General features: G+C 40.4%; 2 long non-coding RNA genes across 2 annotated transcripts in view; both read right to left on the bottom strand.

Moving 5' to 3' along the window:
* Positions 1-1,090: 1,090 nt before the first annotated feature.
* The window catches only part of LOC145554811 (uncharacterized), a 337,275-nt gene continuing 325,273 nt past the window's right edge, over positions 1,091-13,092 (bottom strand). The window contains exon 2 of the long non-coding RNA XR_014090816.1: positions 1,091-1,189. This is a non-coding gene — a long non-coding RNA (uncharacterized LOC145554811). The remainder of the gene's footprint in view (positions 1,190-13,092) is intronic.
* Positions 11,179-13,092, bottom strand: part of LOC145554810 (uncharacterized) — a 42,213-nt gene continuing 40,299 nt past the window's right edge. The window contains exon 2 of the long non-coding RNA XR_014090815.1: positions 11,179-12,155. This is a non-coding gene — a long non-coding RNA (uncharacterized LOC145554810). The remainder of the gene's footprint in view (positions 12,156-13,092) is intronic.

The following is a 13,092-nucleotide window of genomic DNA, read 5'->3' as shown; positions in this document are numbered from 1 at the left end:
AGACCGGGAATCGAACCCAGAACCTTCTTGCTGCAAGGCAACAGCTCTACCCACTGCGCCACTGTGCAGCCCTCTAGATGAACTAATCTTTTAGTTAATTGTATTTCCTTAAATAATTACTAAATGTTTAAATTAGCAGCCTCTTGTACTTCAATTTTCTTCTAATTAAAAACAGAAATTCAGAAAAATGTGGATAAAAATAAAAATAATAAGCAGCATTATCCTGGTAAAAAATAATAAAATAATAAATCCTTTATTTAATTGCCTGTCCATTTCCAGCCTCCATTTTACGGGTCCGTTTCCTACCGGATCAGCACTTTTCCCTCACATTGCCGTTGCAGCAGGTGTGCAGCCATCGGATTATCACCGTGTTGTAAAGTCCAGAAGGTTTTTATCAAATGCCACCGAACGGCGTCCTGGAAATGAGCGTCGTCCTCCGGTGGCAGAGGGCGGACCTGTCCGGATCTCAAGGACTGAAAAGCTGTAAATAAGTTCTTTAAACGCTCATATAAAGACGCTCAGCTAATAGACTGGAACCCGCCGGGTCATTTTCCTTACCGCAGGGTTTATGTGCAGCTGCTGACTTTGCTCCTGGAAATATTTTACAGATGATTTGACACATTAAGCACCAACTTCTGCATGCAGAAAGGGAAACATTTGGACTTCACGTCTTCTACTCGGCGACCTGAAAGGTTTGTAGTCCAACAGAAATATTGGGTTTTTTAAACCTTTCTTCTTCTTCTTTCTCATTTTTCTCAGACAAACAGACTCCAGCTGCATTTTTATCAACCATAGAATTGTGTGAATTCAAAACTATGAAAATTTGCTTAATGGAAACAGATCAGTTTTTTTTTAAAAACTCACGTTTTTCAGCCATAATGAAATAGGTTTATTTTGCAGATTTAGAAAATTAAACACTTTTTTGTCATTGTGAGTCGAATGTTACTACTGGCAGAAATGGCAAAGAAGACAACAGGAAGTATTCATTTTTGTTATTTGTAGTTTTTTCTTTTTGTACAATGTTCATAAAACGTTTGGTCTCATCCCAACGCGTTGAATCCATCGTCCTTCTGGAAAATGGCCGACTACATCCATCCATCCATCCATTTTCTTTCACCCTTGTCCCTCAGTGGGGTCAGGAGGTGCTGGTTCCTCTCCAGCTAACGTTCCGGGCGAGAGGCGGGGTCACCTGGACAGGTCACCAGTCTGTCGCAGGGCAACACAGAGACACACAACCATGCACACACACACTCACACCTAGGGGCAATTTGGAGAGGCCAATTAACCTGACAGTCATGTTTTTGGACTGTGGGAGGAAACCGGAGTACCAGGAGAAAACCCACCATGCACAGGGAGAACATGGAGACTCCATGCAGAAAGACCGGGAATCAAACCCAGAACCTTCTTGCTGCAAGGCAACAGCTCTACCAACTGCGCCACTGTGCAGCCCTGGCCGACTACAGTTCCCGCCAAAAACAAGCCGCTCCCACAAGTCTGAACTGGAAGTGATCAGCGCCATCTTGGTAGGCGCCGATCACTTGGTTCCAGACCAACAAAAGGAAAATATGTACAAACTCTTAACCAACAGAGAAAGATACATGAACAAAACGGCTGTTGGGATCAAACTGCATGAGACGGAGAAGAAACGTATGTCAGACGATGAGAACAAGCTGCCTTCAATCTCCTACTGTGACATAGTTCACGACTTGGCGAGCAGGAAGAGCGTTTACAACATGGAGGAGCTTCCTGGACGCAGACAACCAACATGTAAACGGATTTGTAAAAGACGTACCAACTCTTCATGTGAATCTCAAGGTTGAATTATGAAAGTATCTGTAACGTGATCAAGTTTTTCACTCGTGACTTTAATTTTTTGGTAACATAAACGCCACAGTCATGGCGTCTATATTCTGACGTTGGCAGAAACGGCGCTAACGAAGCGTGTAAAGTGTCCAACGGCCTGATGAGCGGCGGCCGCTCCGCTGGGTCGCCTTTTATCTGAAAGGTTTCGGTTCTTCTCAGGTCTGGATGGCGGCGGGTTCATAACACTCAGCCGTACTTCAGCCGCGTGTCGAACTCCTCCCCTCCGGGCAGAGGGCAGCGAGGAGAGGCGGCTTTTTAAACCCAACACCAGTTATTTGAGCTTTATTGAAGGCCGAACAAAAGCCTGCCTGGAAGGTTTTCCTGCCTGCCCTTCGCTGATAGATGCGTCTCTGCTCCCTGGGCCGCATGGCGTCTTTCAGAAGACCAGAAATAGGTTGAACCCTAATTATCACACTTTTAGTTTGGACGAGGATAAAAGCGAGAATGTTTTTTTCTCTAACGTATTCGAAAGAAACAAAGAGATCCATTCATTCATCCTTTCATTTTCTACGCTGACGGGGTCACGGAGGGGTCGCGCTGATCTGCAGCTCATCAGGTGAGAAGTGAGTTTCACCCTGAACACCAGAGCAAAAGACTTCAGCTTAAATCCACCGACCAGACTGTTAAAGAACAAAACAGGAAATTAGTTCAATCTGCCATGAATTCATTAGTTACCGCGGCAACGTATCCTTTTCTCCTTCATTTAACGACAGAGCAAGTTTCTGGTGGGACCAGAGGAGTCGACAAAGCAAGAACAAAACAAAACGACACGAATGCCAAAGCCAGAATGGAAGTTATGCCAAATTTCTGAGCAAAGCATCTGTTATGATTTATGTTTCTATGAATCTGATCTTTCCCAAACATTCTTCTTCTCCTCCTTCTTCTCCTTCTAAGCCTCCAAGAGGACTGGCGACCTTCAGAGGAGGATCCTTCACGGCGCCATCGCTACGAACTCGTTTTCATCGGTCATCAGTCCTGGGGTTTTAAACGAGTGTCCATTTTGCAGTTTGTCCGAGTGTTTTTCACGTTTTTATGGATTGTACACGTTTGACTAGTCTTTTTAATTTTTTTTTGCCTTTTTAACGTGGTTTTTACTAGTTCTATTTTCTTATACGGCGTGCCTTACAGTCGAGCCACGAGTTTTAAATCCCGCATTTTAAATTATTTAATTGCAGAAGCAAAAATGTCCATTTATAAAACACGACGTGACAAGTTGCACGTCACGTCGTGTTTTATAACGACGTGACGTTATAAAACTCATTCTCCTGCTTTAAACGGCAGGAGAAACGACTCCAGTACAAATCAGCTTGATGCTCTGTGGAAATGTAACGTCAAGGCCGGGTTAAGGTTGGAGTTCTGCTTCCACAGAGGAAAAGAAAAAGTATTTAACAAGCTGCTGATATAAATATTCTTTTGTTGTTTTGTGAGTGTTTTTTTTTCTGTTTGTGTATCTAATTGTGTAAAGTCTTCTTTTTTTTTGGTAAGATAATTGTTAATAAATGTTAAAAATAAAAAAAGTTCTTCTCCTCTGACGTTGTGAGGACGGACAGATGGAAGAACTGCTTACATTTCACCTTCTTTGCTTCGCAGACGGGTTGAAATTAAACATTAGTTTCTGTCCACCTAAATCTGGGCTGAATATTTTATTCTGAGGAAAATGTGTTTCTTAAGCTGCTGTTGTAAAATGTAGTTTCTGACTTTGATCTGCTGCTGAGCAGCAAACATGAAGGAAAACTGACCCACAATTCTGAGTTAATTCTTAGATTTATTCTTTTTTCTTCAAAGACCAAACACCTTAAAACAGCCTCTTCAGAGAAACACTTTGTTCTCTGCTTGCTTGTTTGTTTATTTGCTTATGAAGCTGTTTAAATGAAATGAAAAGATCCTAAACTCAAACAATGGACCAACGTTTTTTGATTTGTGTGAGAAACAGAACCAGGCAGAGCGTCAAGTTTTTCCATCTTAAACTCTGACTGACCAGATGAGCCACAGCTTCATAAACCGAACAGCTTCCCAAAAGTCTCACCAACGACTCAATAACACGGCTTCCTAATCTCATGCTACGCTAGTCTGAGGTTCTGTCTGCGCTGACGAAGTGTCACTTCTTAACACAGATGTTACGTTACTCTGGTAAAGCATGAAGGCAAATATTAATAAACATCCCAATTCACATAATGCATATTATTAAATGCAGATTCTTGATATTTGTGTGACAGAACTTCAATGCTTAATTTGCATAAATTAGGGTCACAAAAAACATTTTAAATATAACAATATACTTCAGATAAACAGCAATAATAAAAAAAACTTATTTATTTCTATACATTATATCCAATATGTAGTTTGAATAGCATTCAATATTTTTATACCAATAACTTCCAAACCATCAGATTAAAAATGCAGAATATCTTTAGATATTAGAAATGAATAAAGTGGAGACATAAAAAATGTCTAAAACTCGTGAAGGAATAAAATCGTTTCCTGCAAAGTGTGAAAATCACATCACTGGTGCAAACATGCAGTTTTACTCTCAGGAAACTTCAGAGGCTAAACTTAAAAACACATCCTGCCAACCTGCAGAAAAATATCAAATGACTCAAATCCAACTGGTTCATCACCAAACTCTGATTTTTAAACACAAACACAGGAGAGTTGCATCGTTTCTTTAAACGGCAGGAGAACGACTCCAGTACAAATACATGAAGATGGCTCAAGACTTTTGCACAATCTGCTGTAATGCAACTTTCCCTAACTTTTTAAATTAAGGCAATGGGTTTCTCTCTGCAGAAAAAAAGACTAATTTCACTTTAGGCACCACTGAAATCAGTATGCAAGGTTAAAAGACACTTGGATCAATCTCTCTTTAAGACAGCCATGAATCATGATTGCTTTACACAAAATTTTATGACAGCAATCAATGTCACTTTGCTGATGGATAACTTGAGTGAAAAAGGAAACTCATCTCGAAAAGGCAATAACATTAGGCCGTTAAGTCGTGATGAATGACGAGACAGTGCAGCAGTCAGGAAGGAGCTTCTGATTCATCCCCAGCACGAGTTGGGTTTATCTGCAGAGTAAAGCGGCAGCTGGCGCTCTCCACTCGGCCCTGAACCCGCATCAGCTGCAGAAACCACATCAATCGCTGCAGCCACTCCGTGAGAAAATCAGAACCAGGAACGAGTCCAACACGTGAGACAGAAAGAGACGGATGTGCAGAGAGACGCAGGAATCACCGAGAACACGACGAGAACACGATCGTCAAAATAAGAGTCAAAAGGAGCCAGTCCAAAATTAATCAAATAAAAAAGTATCTTGTAAAAAGTTTACTGCAGCACTGATCAAATGATCAATGACTTAATATTTAAAAATCACATCACCAGACAGACCAAAATATGCAGTAAATGAAAATTTTAAGGACGAAACTGAAAATAATTCAAATAAATAAGAAAAAATAAAAACAGGTAAAAGAAAAATGTTCTTTGAATAAAAACTTCAGAAACTAACAGAAACTTTGGTGAGTTTCTGATTAAAACATGTTTTCATTCAGTGGGAGTAAGAGAGAAATACTGGAAGTATTTTGGTTCATTTGAACTGATAAAGCTGATAAAGTTCATACACAATAAAGGTTTAAAATAAATCCTCCAGTTACCAACACATTAACATTCAGGAGAGTTTCAATCCAACACCTGGAGCCTGAAGGCGTCGCCACCGCTCCGCCTAACGTGATGTGAGGTCACCAAACACGCGGCCTTGTGGGATTCCTTGAGGTCAAGACTCGGACGCTTCTGGACTCCAGCTGAGATGGGAACATCCCAACCCAGCGAGGCAGAGGAAGAGAAGCGATTCCTCCCATCCCAAGGTCATCCCACGCTGCAGCGACTCCCACAAACTGTTTCCCTGCTCCAGGGAGACGGACAGCACGCAATGGCTGCTGGAAGTCCTCCGGTTTGTGGCTCAGGAGAGAATAACTCGTCTGCATTCCTTCCTGTTATCTCTCTTCTCGCCAGTGTGTGTTTAGTATCTGCAAACACACTCATTTAGTTAATCTCTTAGTAAAGTTCTGCACATCAAAATATCAGAAATTACTTCCTTCACAGCCCAAAATCAAAGCTCAGAAATTTTCTGAGCTTACTTTCTGATTTCTGAGGTTTTTGGTGAAAATTTGCAACTTTTTCTTTTTTCTCAAATCTACAACGACCCTGATACTTCGACTTTACACGTTTGCTGTTTCAAACTTCTCGATTGAACACATTTATTTTAAGTAGTAATAACAGGATTACACACAGAAAACTGCAGATTAAAAGTCTGCAGGCTGAATTTCTATCTTTTCTGAATTGCTGCTGCATTGGAGAGTTTTTCAATTACTGTTTTAACATCAACTGTTTTTCTTTAAGACACTGAAAATAGCATTAATGCTTTTTTTACATTTTTATCTGAAGTGATGCACAGAAATGACCGAAACGCTGAACTGGAAAGCAATCTGTGCACCAATCTGTGCAGACGGACAGCGACACGGTTGGATAACTTAACAACAGAGAGTAAAGCAACGTGTCCAATCAGCACGCAGGATCTCATGAGCACAGCTTCTCTCTGGCTTCATCACGGATCTCAACATCAGACAGACAGAAGACGGCGCGGATCATCAGCCGGCAGGCGGCGGGAATGTTTACCGCTCATTTTAAAGGATCGAAACGTCTGGAGGAGAAAACGGCCCAGTAAATAAGAAACCAGATTTCAGTTTGCTTTACATGAGCTGCACCGTGTCGCTATGTAAACGAGCATCTAGAAATAATTTCTGTTTTAATGCTTTGACGGTCAGAGCACATCTACTGTAGATCTGAAGCATTAGAGCATTTCTGTTATATAGATTTCATTTATGTCAGTTTTGGCTCCAATATGCTCCCATAAATCTCCACATAACTTCTGACAGACATGAACATGAATGTTTTTATCTGTGACTTTATTCAGAAATCTTAAAATCAAACGTTGTGATCAGAAAGAAATCTTTTACTGCAGTTACTTTGTACTTTAACTTCAGTAAAAACACATTGAGGTGGTGAAATGTTTGGGTTCTGCGCCCCTTTGCTGACGGACATTTATATCTTGTTGCTGGTTTCTCTTAATAAAATATACATTTAAAAGAAAACAAATTTACATTTTTTGCACAAACGATGAGAAAAACAGAACTACAAGCTATTACTGGTACTATTAGTGTTCAAGTTTATTTATTTATGCATTTGTTTACAATTTTTGGTAATTTTTTAACTTGTCAAAAAGAAGAAAAACCATCATACTGCAGAAAAATACAAAAAAATACACAACTAGTACAGAAATACACTATATTTATTCTATTATGGGAATAAAGTGCAATTAAAAAACTGAAAAACTGCATTTGTTGATACATCTATGCTCACTTTAGTGTTTATATACATTTTTACCATTATTGGGGTCGAACAAAATCCTTTGAAGGGCCACAAATGGCCCCCGGACCCCACTTTGAACACCCCTGCATTTGAGTCACATTCACCTATTAAAACTTAAACGTTTATCTGCGATTCGAAGGATAATTGGGGTTAAAAACAGTCGACGTGTGAAACAACGAAGCTGAAATCGAACTGTAAGACTCCCGCTGTCCCACTGAACCACCGTCAGACAGACACATAAATTTAACCTGGAAACACGAAGAAACCCATTTACTCTGTAATTCAGGACTTCAAAATGAAATGGCAAATGTAGCTCCCTAGGAAATGGGATCGATATCTGAATCAGATGAAGAATCACTTCAATCCCGCTCCCTGGGTCGCGCCTGGATTCGTCTATGCATCATCGATGGCCGACTGACGGAGCGAACCGTTACACAAATACGGACCGCCTGCAGGGGTCGAAGCTCTTCCTGAGACGCAAAACATGCATCATCTAAACGACTGAAACCACAAAACGGTGCAGCTTTCTGCGTCCTGGAGCAAGAAAACGTGACAAAAACAGATAAAACACAACATAAACTTTAAATCAGGAAAATATTCAGAGTGGAAGAAAGTTACAATCAAGTAAGAGTAATAATACTTTAACATTTTTATTCAAGAGTAAAAAAGTATTTGGTAAAAAAGTTTACTCAAGTACTGAGTAAATTTAATATCATTTAATATTTAAAATCATCAGACGGACAAAAATATAAAGTAGAAATGTTAGTATTTTAAGAACCCAAATGGCAAAAATTAATATAAGGAACAAAAAATAACCAGTTTCTTTCACACACAAAAAAAAAACTTCAGAAACTTTAACAAGCTGTAGGTGTGAGTTTGGTGGATTTTAAAACACGTTTGTTTTTCATTCAGTGGGAAGAAAATACAGAAATTTACTCGAGTAGAAATACTTCATAGTGAAATTACAAGGTAGAAGTAAAAAGTACAGTGTAGTAAAAATACTCCTAAAAGTATTTTGTGCTTCGTTCTTCCTTTTCCTTAAACACGCCTTTTGTCAATAAATATAACTATTTAAGAAAAATTCAAAATAAATTATATACATTTCTGGTTTTATTTTTAATTTTGTCAGTTTTGGTCTTCCATACATGTCGGCATACAGAGCATGTATGCCGACATACATGCTCTGTAAATGCTGACATTTGGTGAACAAATTAGGAAGAGTTAAAGCAAATTGGTCATAGCTGGTAGTAACTAGTTACATTTACTAGAGTAAAAAGTTACTTTTTGAAGTACTTTACTATGTTGTACTTTCTTGAGTAAAATTTTAGGATTTTTTCCTACTGACTGAAAACTAAACATGTTTTAAAATCCACCAGATTCAGACACACCAACGTTTCTGTTGACGTTTGTAGTGAAAGAAACTGATCTGGATATAATAGTTTGTTTTTAATTAATTATATGAATTATTGTCTTTTTGGTCCTTAAAATACACAAATTCCACTTAACTTTATATATTGGTTTGTCTGTTTATGTAATTTTTAAATAATAAATGATAATTTGATTCAGTACTTGGGTAAACTTTTTACCAAATACTTTTCTACTTTCTCTTCAGTAAAAATATGTAAAACCTGAAGTTCGGTGAGGTCAACCAGACCTTCAGAGAGACGGAGAGTCCGACTCTTCCCTCCAATTACCCCGGTGGCTCCCAGGGTATTTAGCTCTAATTACTGCCCCCTGGTGGCGGGGCCAATCACTGCAGGTTAATTGTTTGATCTCTGCCGTATGCACAGCCTGCCGTCATGTTGATCCACCCGCCCAGCTGCTCCCGTCAAATCACCACAAACCGAAACCTGACCTGATCGCTGCTTTTCAAAATGGACGACTTACTTTTTTTTCCATCTTTTAAATGAAAAAATGCAAAGGAAAATTCCTGAAAAACATTTTAAATCAGCCAGTAAGGAATTATTCTTCCTTAAAATGAACCAGAAAAACTCTAAATGTGACTGTTTGTTTACACAAATGACATTATCTGCAAATAAGGTGAACATTTGTCGTCATGAAAGATCAGAGCAAAACTGCCTTTTCTTTTTTGCAAGTACAGAAAATAAAAAGTTATTTAGTCATAATTCGTGTTATGAATATTGACACCATCATTGTATAAGTGTGAATGCTGCTTTTTTAGAAATAATCCATTATTTTGACCTTATCTAAACATTTTCCTGCAGGATTATTTGCTCTATGCAGTTCAGAAATGACGAGAATATTTCAGAAAATTAGGTAAATTGGACTGGAGAATAAATGGAAACAAATATCTTCTGAACGTGTCAAAAACCTTAAAATACATTTTGTTTTGAAGGTTATTCCTGTGTGTAGAGCACAGAGGATGAGTGTGTCCCTGTATGACTTTGTGTTGTTGTTTAAAAGGGTCAATCAGGTGATATAAGAAACGGCTCTCACTCACACACACACACACACACACACACACACACACACACACAGACACACACACACACACACACGCACACACACACACACACACACACTCTGCTCTTGAACAGGAATCCAAATGGCGCTCCCTTGATGGAAAACAGCACATCCAGGGGAAAAGGACAGATATTACACGGATCATTAGTCTCAAATATAAGAAAGGGAGCATCGCCGCAGCCTAATGACGCTTTGATAAGCCCTGTTCTGGAAGCAAACATAATCTGTTGACTTTCAATTCTTTTGTCACACCACCAATGATAGTTGAGGCAGAATGAAGCATTCTGCAGTAAATGGGCTGCTGTCATGCAGAGCAGCAAAATGTGGGACCCTCTTGAAAAGATAAAAGGAGCTCATGGAGGGGAACGTATAAATATCTGTTTTTTTTTTTTAGCATTTTCAGCCGAATGTTTACAGCTGCTTCTCATCAGGGCCGACATAAACGCCTGCTGTCTGCCGCCGCTCCATTAGCGGTGCATCATAACAGCGGCTGATGGCGGCAGCAGTCCTCACCTGTCAGGAACCAAAGACAACTACACATTACTGCTACATTACGGCGACACCCAGCAATCCTCGTCTGGTTAGAAGGTAAAAACTGAAATTGGTGACGACTGACTCCACGGGAAGAGAAGTGCATTATCTGTTAACTAGAATGATTTTTTGCTTGTATTTGTCCTCGTCTCATGATGGGAAGCGACCCATGAATTCAACCGCTTCACATTTCATAGATTCGATATGTTTCGTTATTCTGAAACCTGAATCTGACTAGAAAAATAAAATTATGAAGGTAAAACATTTTCCAACCATTGTTTTGAAAAAACTCGTCATATTTCCTGCACGTCCATCCGTTAGAGCCTGCAGCTGGTTCCTGACAGGCGCATTGAGATTTTCCTTTAAGCAAGAAAAAATTATAATTTAATTATTGGATTTTTAATTATCTAAATCTCTTCACTATTAACAAAATAGTGGATAAAAGTATTTTGTACGTGTGAGTCTGTAGGAGTGGGCTTGTGTCCGTCCTAAACCTTAATGGTCAGTTTGTTTCTTTGGCGTTTTTCCTGTAAATTAAAAATGAATGAGCGGAGTTTGAACCTCTCGTAGCTCTAATGCTGCGTTCAAACTGACCGACGCTTCGGTTTGGACGTGTTTGCACTTTGAAACCAGACGCTCGACATTTTGCTGTAGACGCGCGTTGGGATGAGCCGTTGCTTCCCGTTGCCCGTCTCTCTTTTTTTTTTTCAATGACGGATGAAACTGAGAGGCACCAAAATATTATGCAGTGAAGCTTCTGCAATCATAACGGAGGTTCAGATGCTGAACAAACAACGGCGACAGCCGATGACGGCTCGGCGCTCTGGAGCCTCTGGCCGTTTTTCCTCTCCTACTTTGAACAATGGAGGATGAAATATTGAGAGTCTTGGTTTTATTTACTCAAATCAACAGAACGTTGTAGTCGGGCGAATGTTTGGATTGCGACTTTCACAAGCTAGCTGGGCGCTAACGCTATCAGCGTCTCCTCTGGAAGAAAAGAATAACTGTGTTGTGTAGGTTTAGCCAGGAAAACGGCCGTGACGGTGCTCCAGGTCACTGATGTTTGTGTGCTTCAGTAGAGCCAGTTGCATCCAAGAAGTCAGAAGGGAGTTCACGCTTGGACAGACTGAGGCCCAACACTAACCCAACTGGAGATGGTCGTCCAGTAGGATGCAGAAATGGACCAGATGCGACTTGTGGACAAAGTCTCCAACACACATTCAAAACACACCACTGTGTAAATCAAAGGAAACGATGCCATTGGTAGAAATGTTGAAGTAAACACCAATACAGATGATTTCCTGTCTTCACTGTATATTTTTCTTAAGGTAGATTGGATCCACTGTTTGTGTGGTTTAGCTTTGTGCTGGTTTGTGTGTTGGAGTTGTGCTCTTGTGGGTCAGTGATAGTTCCTGCAGGCTCCTGCTTCCATCCAAAGTCAAATTATTTGCACTGGACTTCCTGAGAGCAGGCCTCAGTTAACCTGTCTTATGCTGTTTGCACCCCGAGGCGTCCTGTCAAAAACCAGCCTGGCGACAACCTGACAACTCCATCCATCTCTTCTACCCACCGGAGAGAGCAGATCTGATATGGCAATCAATAACATTCGCAATTAGTTTCCCCCCTGAATGCCGGTTGGAGGGGGTTCTGTTGGGTTCTGCCGGGTCCCTGGCACAGCTGGACAGAGAGGAAATGCAGCCACATGTCCTGACATTAGCCAAAGTCTCTGGAGAGCTGCTGACATTTCCATATGTCCACCGAAAGACGGAGAGGTGTGTGACACAATTCAAATGCGATGTTTAGTTTTTCACCTCTGCAGGATGGTCCGGACGTGGCTGCTGGGTCCGTACCAAGCTGTAAAAACAGATAAACATCATTCATCACTGACGACTCTGGATGTTAACCCTGACCAGCAGGGCTTAACTGCACAGAGCATACAATTCCCAGCATGCCTCTGTGTCATCTGGACACCCTCAACAGCCTGCCAAGGCTGCAGAGAGGTGATTGAAATCAGTTTCCTCGCTGTGATTATGTCTTTATGTGAGGAAACGGATCAGATCAGGAACAATATGAAGGACAAAAAGATATAGATATATAAACAAAGACATATTTCATAAATCCTGGTGATTTATTAATCTAAGCAGGTGACAGAAGCAAAATATGACCCGTCATTCACGAATGATAAAATGTTCCCCATTTGAGTGTGTAGCCAAGGGCATGTGGAGGCTGCTGGAAAGAAAAGACAGATTAAAACCCTCCATCAGCAGCACTTTGATAGATTAGGCCAAACATCCCAGCATGCTCATATTTTCATTTTACAGTGACGTTAAATGTAGTCTGAAAGTTTAACTATTAAAATCCGTCTCTGGTGAGAAACATCTTCCAACAATTTGATCCTAAATTGACTGAATTCGATTGGAAACAAGAACTCCAACATTTGTTACATTTTCAGCTGCTGAGGTTCGTTTTGTCACTGGATTAATTGAAAAACCTGTCCCCCTCCTGGCCTGTGGGGGCGCTGCAGCAAGAACTACTGAAGGAATCAACACACAACCCTCTGAAGAAGAGTTCAACTTCCTTCTTCACCAGATGGAAACTGAAAAGGAGGCGTCAGATTGTGGCGGTCGGAGGATTTCCCCATTGTCATAAATTACCAGTTTGGTTTCACCTATTAGCCGCTAGCGCTAGCGACGCTCCTGCAGCTGTTACTGTTATTATTTATACCCACAAAACCCGGAGTGTCCCAATGCAGGATGAGCAGAAATCTGTCACAGAATGTTTGTAGCGCCAC

The sequence above is a fragment of the Poecilia reticulata genome, chromosome 14 (genome assembly GCF_904066995.2).
Source record: "Poecilia reticulata chromosome 14, P_reticulata-male-v2, whole genome shotgun sequence".
Lineage (NCBI taxonomy): Eukaryota > Metazoa > Chordata > Actinopteri > Cyprinodontiformes > Poeciliidae > Poecilia > Poecilia reticulata.
Note: the sequence above shows the minus strand (reverse complement) of the source record. Positions and strands in the feature narration are given on the sequence as shown.